Source organism: Hylobates moloch, unplaced genomic scaffold (assembly GCF_009828535.3).
Source record: "Hylobates moloch isolate HMO894 unplaced genomic scaffold, HMol_V3 SCAFFOLD_10, whole genome shotgun sequence".
Classification (NCBI taxonomy): domain Eukaryota; kingdom Metazoa; phylum Chordata; class Mammalia; order Primates; family Hylobatidae; genus Hylobates; species Hylobates moloch.
The window spans coordinates 64,716,850-64,727,950 of NW_026652285.1; the positions used below are offsets into that span (position 1 = coordinate 64,716,850).

Below are 11,101 nucleotides of genomic sequence, written 5' to 3' on the forward strand. Positions count from 1 at the left end.
TTAGTCCAGTTAAAGGTTTGTCAGTTTTGTTGATGTCTTTTAAAGAAAGTCTTTTGATTTCATTAATTTTCTTTATTTAAAAAAAGTCCTCTCTTTCTGCCCTCCATCTCCCACATGCTGGTCTGCAGAGCCCTCCTCCCAAGGGGTAGGGCCCTGGGTGCTCAGCAGTCAGCCCACTCTCCACGCTGGCCCATACAGGCCTCCAGGAGCCCTGAGAGGGACCAAGACCCCTAGAGTGTGGTGGGTGCTGGCCCTACCTGAGGCCCAGTCGGGGATCTTTCTGCAGATCTACCTCTGGCTCAGCGCACGCCCCCTGCCCTGAGAACAGGAAAGGGCCCGGAAGGGCTGACTCACACGGAAATAGGATGCACTTTATTTACTGGTGCAAAGGCAGGTGAGGGTGCCTCCTGTGTGACTGTTGGCCTTCCTGCCTGGTGGCGCTGAAGGGAAGGAGCCAGTGAGCCTGACCCCGGGAGGGGCCGTCCCCGTGTGCCCTGCATGGCAGGCCCCAGGCGGCTCCCCCAGGCCCAGGTCTGGGGCCCCAGGCTCTTCCCTGCCTCGCGGCCGCGCGTCCTACTTTGGGTTTCTTGGTTTGGGTTTTTTTAATGCTAGTTCTCAGTACATAAGTGCATTTTGAAAGAGGTTCCAGCTACCACTTGTAACCATGTATAGATACACAGATAGTCTATCTACAAAGTGTTTATTTGCAAGATGTTTTGACGGTGAGCTCGGGCCCCACCCACCTTGTGACCATCTGTTCCCGGTCCTTGTCCCCGCCCCGTGCCCTGGTCCCGAGTGGCCTGGGGACGGGCCATCACTGTATGTAATAAAATGTCTGTATCAAATAAATGTTTATTGATTTTTTTCCAAAAAAAAAAAATTCTCTCTAGGCCGGGCACGGTGGCTCACGCCTGTAATCCCAGCACTTTGGGAGGCTGAGGCAGGAGGATCACAAGGTCAGGAGATCGAGACCATCCTGGCTAACACGGTGAAACTCCATCTCTACTAAAAATACAAAAAAATTAGCCGGGCGTGGTGGCGGGCACCTGTAGTCCCAGCTGCTCGGGAGGCTGAGGCAGGAGAATGGCATGAACCCGGGGGATGGAGCTTGCAGTGAGCCAAGATCGCGCCACTGCACTCCAGCCTGGGTGATAGAGCAAGACTCTGTCTCTCAAAAAAAAAAAAAAAAAAAAAAAAGCCTCTCTAATCCTTATTTCCTTCCTTCTACTTGCTTTGGGGTTTAACTTTAAGGCAGAAGCTTAGGTTATTACTGGGATGTTCCTTTTCTGATACAGGCATTTAAAACCTCTATAAATTTCCTCTTAACCACTGCTTTAGCTGCCTCACATAAACTTTGATTTGTTGGCCTGTGATGGCAGCACGAGAGCAGAATATGAGCTGTGGCTGCTGCAGGAGTCATGGCAGGACCAGCATTTAGAAAGTTTCTTCCACTCTTTGGAAGAAAGTATTGGTTGAAAGGCAAGCATTGGTTGAAAGGAGTGCAGCAGAAACTGTAACCAAAGGAGACATTAGGCTTCCAGAAAAATCTAAAGGAAAAGTATTGCAAGCAACAGTAGTAGCTGCTGGATGAGGCTACAAGGGAAAAGGTGGAGAGATTCAACCAGTTAGCGTGAAATTCAAAAATAAATTTCCTCCAGAATATGGAGACACCAAAATAGTTCTAGATGACAAGGATTGTATCTTATTAAGAGACAGCAGACATTCTTGAAAAGTATGTAGACTGAAACAAATCACTATTGAAATGGCATCAACATGAAGCTGCCCACTGAAGTTCTGTAATCTTTCATCATGCAAATAATTTGTCTTTTATAATAAAACTAGTAACTAAATTTTTTTTGATATATTTAATTCATTCAGTTCATAACATTTAAAAACCTCCTTTGTGTATTTCTTTGATCTGTGGGTTATTTAGGAGCATACTGGTTAATTTGAGTGTTTTCCAGTTTCCTTTCTACTGTGGATGTCTGATTTAACCATATTGTGGACAGAGAATATACTTTTTATGACTTCAATCTTTTTAGATTTACTGAGACTTGTTTTATGGTTCAGCATGTGGTCTATCCTGGAGAATGTTTCATGTACACTTGAAAAGACTATGCATTTTGGAATCTCTGGGTGAAGAGTTCTTTCTTACCACGCCTGGCTAATTTTTGTATTTTTGGTAGAGACAGGGTTTCTCCACATTGGTCTGGCTGGTCTCGAACTCCTGACCTCAGGTGATCCACCTGCTTCAGCCTCCCAAAGTGCTGGGATTACAGGCGTGAGCCACTGTGCCCGGCCATGTTTAGCTTTTCTTGTCTCTTGTATATAGCAGAGTTTGTGTTTTGCTTTGTGAACCAATTTGAAAAATTTTTCTTGGAGTAGAAATAAAGTGCATGGGCCAGGTGGGGTGGCTCATGCATGTAATCCTAGCATTTTGGGAGACCGAGGTGGGCACACTGTTTGAGCCCAGGAGTTTGAGATCAGCCTGGGCAACAGAGTAAAACTCTGTCCCTACAAAAATATTTAAAAAATTAGCCAGGCATTGTGGCACACACCTGTAGTCCCAGCTACTCAGGAGGCTGAGGCAGGACAGCTTGAGCCCAGGAAGTTGAGGCTGCAATAAGCTGTGATTGCACCACTGCACTCCAGCCTAGGCAACAGAGTGAGACCCTGTCTCAAAAAAAAAAAAAGGTAAGTGGATGCCCATTCACTGTATGATTAATATGCTTAGTCTCAACTCATGCTATTTTGGTGTATTTTTTAAAATTTTTTATAGATTCAGGGGGTACAGTGCAGATTTGATACTTAGGTGTATTTTCTGTGTGTATCGCATTATATTTATTATTTTCCCCCTATATAGGGTCTAATTTTGCTTTTTTTGAATTTAGGAAGTTTTATGTTTTTATTCTACTAGTTATCTTTATAATAAAACTTCCTATAATGTACCTAATCCCGTTTTTGTACTTCTAGTATTCCCTTTGTCTAAATATTTTTGTACTGCACCCCACCTATTTACATAATACACTATGAGCAAACTTTTTTTTCAACTTTTAGGGGTACATGTGCAGGTTTCTCACCTGGGTATACTGCATGATGCTGAGGTTTGGGGTACAAATGATCTCATCACCAAGGTGTTGAGCATAGTACCCAATAGTTTTTCAACCCTTGCCCTGCCTCCTTCCCTCCCCAGTCAGTATCTATTGTTCCCATCTTCATGTCCATGAGTATGCAGTGGTTAGCTCCTAATTGTAAGTGAGAACATGCTGTATTTGGTTTTGTTTCTGAGTTAATTCGCAAGGTATAATTTACATACATTAAAGTATTTTACTTTTTAAAAACTCCAATCTCATGACAGATTATTATTCTGCTGTTTTTCTTTGAGACAGGGTCTCACTCTGTTGCCCAGGCTGGAGTGCAGTGCTGGAATCACAGCTCATGACTGCCTTGACCTCCTAGGCTCACATCATCCTCCTGCCTCAGCCTCTCAAGTATCTAGGACTACAGGTGCACACCACCATGTCTGGCTTTTATTTTTTGTAGACATCAGCTCTCGCTATGTTCCCCAAGCTGGTTTCAAACTCCTGATCTCAAGCAGTCCTCCTGCCTTGGCCTTCCAAAATGCTGGAATTACAGGTGTGAACCACCATGCTCGGCCTTGCATTTCTTAATCAGATGCTTTCCCCTAGTGGTTTCCTCAGGAAGGGCTCAAAAAGAAGTATTAAATTCTAATTTTAAATTGTCTTTCTATAACCTTGTTATTTGAAAGACTGTTTTGTGGAAATAAAATCCTTGAATCTTATTTCCTTCTTTCTTCGAATCTCTAGAAAATGTTGCTGTTGAGATGATTATTTTATCTGTGTTCCATCATCCTTAAGCTTCCTACTCTTCACCAGGAAATAAGTAAGGAAATGAAGTTTAAGCATCCTCCATAGCTTAACCCATACTGTTAGGTGTACGTTATGAATGTTTTTATTTGATGTCATCATAGGGACAGTGTTTTGGAAAGACGCATGGAGATATTCAGATTTACACGTTGGACATCTCTATCTTCTGGGACTAAGGTTTTATGCCCACAAGGGAAGATGGCATGAGGCCCACACATCAGATGATTATTATTTCATAGACTTAAAGATACATCTTCTCCATCCACATTGTAACATCTCTAATCCTGGAAGACATCTTACAGCATAATACAGATAGAATTATTTTCTTCTAGTGGTACATAAAAAAAGTACACATGGTACAATTAGTGAAGTACTGAATTTGATGAAATAACTGGTGTATTTTCTGTCCCAACTTGCCCCAAAGCCCCACTTTTCCTGAGTTAGAATTTAGTCACAGACAATAAAAAGGTGGTGTGGTTCCCTTCTTCCCTGCGGACAGTCCTGCTGAGTGGAAATGGGCTCCAAATGGTCTCTAACACTGCTCGCCCCAAGCCACTGCCTTTTAAAACACAGATCATTGGTAGAGCATTCTGGAAACTTCTCACTCTGTAAAAGAGAAATTTGTAACTTGGTCCAGATTTGAGATGACTGTACTTTCTCAGCATTTTGCTTCAGTTTGATCCAAATTTTACTGTTTCTAGTATATTTCTTCCTGGTGTATATTACTGGATTGTGGTCACTCTATATAATTTTAACATAAAAATTTTACTTTTGGTTCTTTTTGTTTACAATGTTGGTTTTAAGGACTGAAATAATGTGCCTGATCTGCCATCTTTCCCAGAAACTTCTGATCATATTTTCAAAAAGTTTATTACGAACATTATTTTGATGTTGCCGTTTTCACTTAGAAAGTATTCTTTTTTTTTTTTGAGACAGAGTCTTGCTTTTTCACCCAGGCTGGAGTGCAGTGGCTCAATCTCGGCTCACTGCAAGCTCCGCCTCCTAGGTTCACGCCATTCTCCTGCCTCAGCCTCTCGGAGTAGCTGGGACTACAGGCGCCCGCCACCACGCCCGGCTAATTTTTTGTATTTTTAGTAGAGACAGGGTTTCACCGTGGTCTCAATCTCCTGACCTCGTGATCCGCCCGCCTCGGCCTCCCAAAGTGCTGGGATTACAAGCGTGAGCCACCGCGCCCGGCCGCTTAGAAAGTATTCTAAAAGAAGCTGAACAGTTATTATTTATGAAAATAATGGCCATGATATTTTTGTAGTCCTATGAGGTCAGCAGGAACCTAGGAAACTTCAGATACTATATATTCTTTGGTTGGACGTGAAAAAAGGAACTAAGAAATTTAGTTGTTATTTCCTAAAATAAGACCAAACAACAGACTACCCCAGTGCAAAAAAGTTAAAATTAAGAGACTATTCTGTTGGATATATTACATATGCAAATAGACTAATAATCAGGAATATAGGTTTATTTCATTAAAAAATAAAACAAAACAAACCAGACTCATCCCCCAAAGAGTACTTTATCCTTTAAAGCAGCAGCAATCACAAGGCACATATGTACAAAATACCTCAAGCAAAATAGAAACTGAACATTCAAAAAATACCTGTTGTTTAAAAAGATGTTGAAGACCATTTGAGTAATAAGAGCACAGATTATAAAAATGACAATTTTATTCTTCTACCTTTAACAAGAGAAGGAATGACGGCATAATATTTATATGCTATCTTGTGGCACATATAACAAACCTTTACACCACATAACCTGGTTTGCTAAAGAAAAAACAGGTAAAGTACTGCTTAAAAATGGTATTTTTAGTGCTTTCACATCTTTTGTAATCTAGAATTTGTAAGCTGAAAAGAAAAATTCTCTTTTTCCTTACCTTAGAAAAATCCTGTAGTTACACGTCCCTAGGCAAACCCACCATACAAAAAAGGAATACATTTGAGATATTCTAAAATATAAAGGATATGATTTATATTCTGGGATCAACATAATAACCAACCCTCTTCCTAAAACAGATTAGAGGTGAACACATAAGAAATGTAAAGAAAGGTCAATTATATTAAAATAAAATAGCTTCTGATTTAAATTATTGCTCACTTAGGAAGTATAATGAATATTCTCTGGCTAAGGATGCTCAGATTAGAAATGGTGTGACATCAATATTTAATGTGTACAAAAGTTCTAGGATTCAAATACAATGCAAAGTTTATAATAATCACACAAAAAGTGTTCCTTTTAGCCACCACTTAGCTTCACACGACGAAGACTGGAAAATACGCGGTTTATTTAGATCTTCAACATAAATTTGTACCACATATGTTGAAGTGTTCCTCTTAGCTTTAATGTTGCAGTCATTTTTCTAAGAAATACTAAGGAGTTAAGGAGTGCTTACTGAACCATTACTATTAGAAGGGAGGGAAAAGATACTGAAGCTCCAGTTTTAAACGACAACAAAAGAATATAAAATACTAGTATAAGAAAACATTTAAATAGTACTAAATGCACAATTTAAATATGTTATACACTGTCCTTAGTTTTCCTCTTAAAAAAACCAGTTCCTGGGCTTTTAGATGTGTTTTCTTTTTAAAAAAAATAAGCATCCTTCTCATGGTCACACAATTGGTCCATACTGACCTGACACCATTTGGTAACAATCCTATCAAAGATGCACATGTTCTTGCTCTCTTTCAGGCCCCTCCATGGCTAGCGGGAGTCTTGAGTCCTCTCTGCGTGCTGTGTGGCAGGAAGCCATGGTCCCGGGACTCTGCCTAGAGCAGGACGGCCTGGGCTACCTCCTTGATGGTGGACGCAGCTCTCTCCAGTTCTTCCTCTGTTTGTTCCACCGTGACCACAACCCGAATGCTGAGAACAGTAAAGGACACAAAGAATTATCTTTGTGGGCTAGGCGCAGTGGCTCACGCCTGTAATCCCAGCACTTTGGAGGCCAAGGCAGGCGGATCACAAGGTCAGGAGATCGAGACCATCCTGGCTAACACAGTGAAACCCCATCTCTACTAAAAATACAAAAAAATTAGCCGGTGTGGTGGCGGGTGCCTGTAGTCCCAGCTACTTGGGAGGCTGAGGCAGGAGAATGGTGTGAACCTGGGAGGTGGAGCTTGCAGTGAGCCAAGATCGTGCCATTGCACTCCAGCCTGGGCGACAGAGTGAGACTCCGTTTCAAAAAAAAAAAAAAAAACCCAAACAAACAAAAAAAAGAATTATCTATGTGAGGTGAGGAACTGCACTCACGGTCAGCTATCTATGGCCTGAGAGCCAAATCCACTGCCTCCTATTTTTGTAAACAAACCTCTCCTGGCAGTCCTCCCAATAGGCCTGTCTATTCATGTACCTGCTGCTCACAGCCACTTTCACACTACTGTGGTAGGTGGGTTGCTGCAGCAGGGACTCTGCAGCCTGTAGGCCTCGGCCTACACCACCAGTGCACACCCAGTCAGAGTGAGTTTCCGTGGGCTCTGCCTCAGAGGCTGGGAAATAGCATCCTGTCCATCATGTACTGGCAGTGCCAGGCACAAAGCAGGAATTCCATCCTTCTCAAATCAACGACAGTTTGATTGTTCATATTTATGTCAATAGCAATGTGAAAGCTCTGTAATACTCTAAGGCATGGCAGAAATTTTCAAGTTTTCAGGAAATCAAAGAAATAATAGCTTGAAAGGACAATGCTACCTCTGTCTCCCTGAGTTCGTCTGCAAACATCTGCTTCATGCATTTGACACATATTTATTGAGCTGTACTATGCTGTGCATGGAGTCCTGAGGGCCAAAACCAGCACGGCTCCCGTCCTCATGCACCTACGGTCTTACTAACAAGTAAACACAGGATGTAGGATTACACCTTTGGATGAGTGCAATAAAAAATGAAGGGGGCAGCCCAGGCTGGAATGCGATGGAGTGATCTCAGCTCACTGCAGCCTTGACCTCCTGGAACCAGGTGATTTTCCCACCTCAGCCTCCCAAGTAGCTGGGACCACAGGCATGCACCACCATGCCTGGCTAATTTTTATAGAGATGGGGTTTCACCATGTTGCCCAGGCTGGTCTTGTACTCCTGGGCTCAAGTGATCTGCCCACATCGGTCTCCCAGGTGCTGAGGTTACAGGTGTGGGCCACTGCACCTGGCTGAGAAGGGCAGGGTCTTTAAGGTGCTCTGGGCTGCTACCAGAGTGATCTTCCAAATCCTGATCTGGCACTGTGGGCCAGCAGAGCATTCAAACTCCCCGGTGGGCTCTCCTGCAGCCTCCCTGACTTGCCACCTGGCCTCAGGACCCTTCTCTCCAGCTCTTCTGCGGCTTGCACTCTGTACTCCCGGATGAACCTGGAGGTCTCCAAGCCACTGAAAACTCTGAGCAAAGCACACACCACCTCATCTGCTGGAAAGCCACGATGCCCACAAGATGCCCGACACACACACTTCTCCAGTTTTGGTGTAGACATCACCTGCTCTCAAAAGCCTGAGCAATGCCCCAGGGCAGAAATGACCATGTCCATGCCCCCTGCTGTGACTGCCGGGCCCAGTGCTGTGGTGGGATGGCCAACTCCTTGGACTACCTCGTAGGTGCTTTGTGAACAGAATCCAGTCTCCTTAAAAGTAAGACATTAGTCTTTTACTTTTGGTGTTTCTTCTTGATGCTGTACATTTTCCCCACTGTTGCTTGTTTTTTCCTGAATGTTAGTGAGTGTTGCTGACTGAAGGAGCAGCAGAGGCGCATGCCCACCCCCACCCCACACTGCTGATCTTCCCTGCAGGACGGTCCTTGTGGCAGGAACTCCTGGTATGGCATGTGCCACCTTTCAGATGTGGCAGATATGAGCTGATGGAAACCCAGTTTGCCCAAGTTCATTCCTGGGCTCCCAGACATTTCTCTGAGTTAACTGAGAGGGTACTCAGTGAGTCCTCGGGAGTTTTTCAGTTAAAATTTAAAAAACTTCTAGTTTAAGAGCAGAAAACAGGTAATGTACCATATTTTAATGACAGATATTCTTCTGTAGCCTATGATAGTCTTTCAAAATTTTTCAAAAGATATTTCATAGAGCTCAGAGTAGCGGAAAAAAATAAGGTCATATAATGTCAACCGACCTGGGAGGAGGGAGACACTTCTCTTCTTTCTCCAAGTAGCGCGCCTGAGTTAATGCAATACTTCTGTTCATGCACTGTAGGAAGATAAAGAAGACATCTGCAACCTGGACTTCAGACACGGTGGTAATTAAACTGGGGGAACGCTGAAATCCTGCAACGGTAGCTTTAATTCACTTTTCCAATTATAATTGCTAGAAGATATCACCAAAATACTAAACCACCACCTTGGCAGCACTGTCCACAGACCTTTCTGCAACGACAAATACCTCTGTTGTGTAGTGCTCAGCAGTCGCCATGAGCCCTGTGTGCCTGCTGAGCACACGGAGATGTGGCTGGTGCTCCTGAGAGGTCACAGTTGCACCTTTTCTTATTTCCACTTAGTTTAAATTCAAACAGCCATAGCTAGCTAGTGGCTACCATTTAGACAAAGCAGTTAGCACATGAGGAAGTGGTGCAAGCAAAGTCCTGCAGGCTGGACTTACGACCACCACCACCAGTAGGACTGCATCAGAGAAAAACCATTGCACTTCAGATATTAGGAAAAACAACGTCCACATGTGGCATCTGGGCATGGTGCCGCTGGGCACTGCAGAGTCTGGCATTAACAAAGTTTTAAGCAGCTTTCCTATAAACCATCTGTCAACACTAAGAAAAAATGAAAACAATCTCTACTAAAATAAAGAAAGCACAAACACCAGAGTAAGGTAATAGGCTACAGGGGTTTCTTTCTGGAGTGATGAAAAAGTTTTGGAGTGAGATAGTAATGGTTGCACAACCTGCTGAATGTATGATACTAAAAGCCACTTAACGACGTACTTCAATAGGGTGAATTTTATGGTATGTGGTATGTGAGTTATATTAAAAAAAAAATAGCAACAGAGCAAAGGGCAGTGTAAAGGAAAGAACAATTATTCCATGTGTCTGGCAGTAAAAGTATCTGCCTGAAGAGGGGTCACGTCGTAGGCTGCAAGGAAGAGATGGAAAAACCATACTAGGCAATGACAACAGCCTCCCGCTGACTCTAGGCTCTGGAAGTGTACTTGGAAAAGTGAACTCCTGCGAACATCTGGACTGGCTCTGTTTCTAGTCCTGGCTGGTTAAGAGACATTATAAACAATAGCTCAGTTTGTAAAAACAATGTCCTGTTGAGCAACTCAACGTAAACTTGGCAAAGCCTCTCAGATCTACAAAGCTTAAATAAGAGTTATAGCAGCATGGTTCTTTTCTCTCCTTCAAATATTGAAAAGATGAGGGGAGTGGGACAAAAGATTCGGAAGATTTTAAAAATGGAAGCTGTGATGATGCACAGAAGCAGAAAGATATATGTATTGTTTCTATCAATGAAGTTTCTAGATAGTATTGTTCCCTACCCCAGATTGTTCTCTTCTCACTCAACTCTCAAGAGGATTTCCTTAAGAGAGCCAGTATCAAACCAGGCCCACAGACAGGAGTTTGGGATCTGTGAGCTGTCCACAGACTTTTCATTTCCTCTTTCATTACGTGGCTAATCCCTGTAAGCATAGTATTTTAATACTGAGTTGCTTCGTTCGCACGTCCTCCTCTGCGTCTCTTTGATACAAAGCAGTAGTAAGACTTTAGCTGTTGCTATCTAATGAAAAGAGAACAGAGGTGGATTTACTATGCAATGAATACACTGGCATCTGAAGAAGGCAACTGTCCCTCAACATGAAGCATGTGTTGACAACTGTCCTGATGCAGTTCGAGAAGAGACTCAGTGAGAAGGGCGGAGCCATCACGCAGACCCAACACCAGCGCATGCAGCTCATGAACCTGCTCTGCGAACACGGCTCTCAGCTGTCCTGCTGGGACAAGTCCATTGAAAAAAACAAATTCACCTGCCTCATGAAGGTAATGAAATGAATGGGAATTTTCCTGGCTTGTCCATTTAGTTTGTATTTAATGTATAAATGTGTTTTAGTTTTCCATTTGTATGAGAACTCTAATCACCAAGGTGTCATACTTACTTTTGTGTTTGTCTGTATTTAAGGAACGTTACAATACAAACAATGAGGCAGTAAAGCAGGCAGTGGGATGTTTTTCCCTGTCGAGAGAGTCTTCATGTCCACAGAGTTGTGCCTGAGG

At 43.0% G+C, this 11,101-nt stretch overlaps 1 long non-coding RNA gene and 1 pseudogene across 1 annotated transcript; one reads left to right on the top strand and one right to left on the bottom strand.

Annotated features, from left to right (window-relative positions):
- The first annotated feature begins 1,418 nt into the window (after positions 1-1,418).
- On the top strand, positions 1,419-1,745 carry LOC116475235 (10 kDa heat shock protein, mitochondrial-like; annotated as a pseudogene).
- A 3,604-nt stretch (positions 1,746-5,349) lies between these two features.
- Positions 5,350-9,075, bottom strand: LOC116475236 (uncharacterized). Its single transcript, XR_004249850.2, has 2 exons — positions 8,999-9,075; positions 5,350-6,764 (listed from the first exon to the last, which is right to left on the bottom strand). It is a non-coding gene; the product is annotated as an uncharacterized LOC116475236 (long non-coding RNA).
- Positions 9,076-11,101: the final 2,026 nt, after the last annotated feature.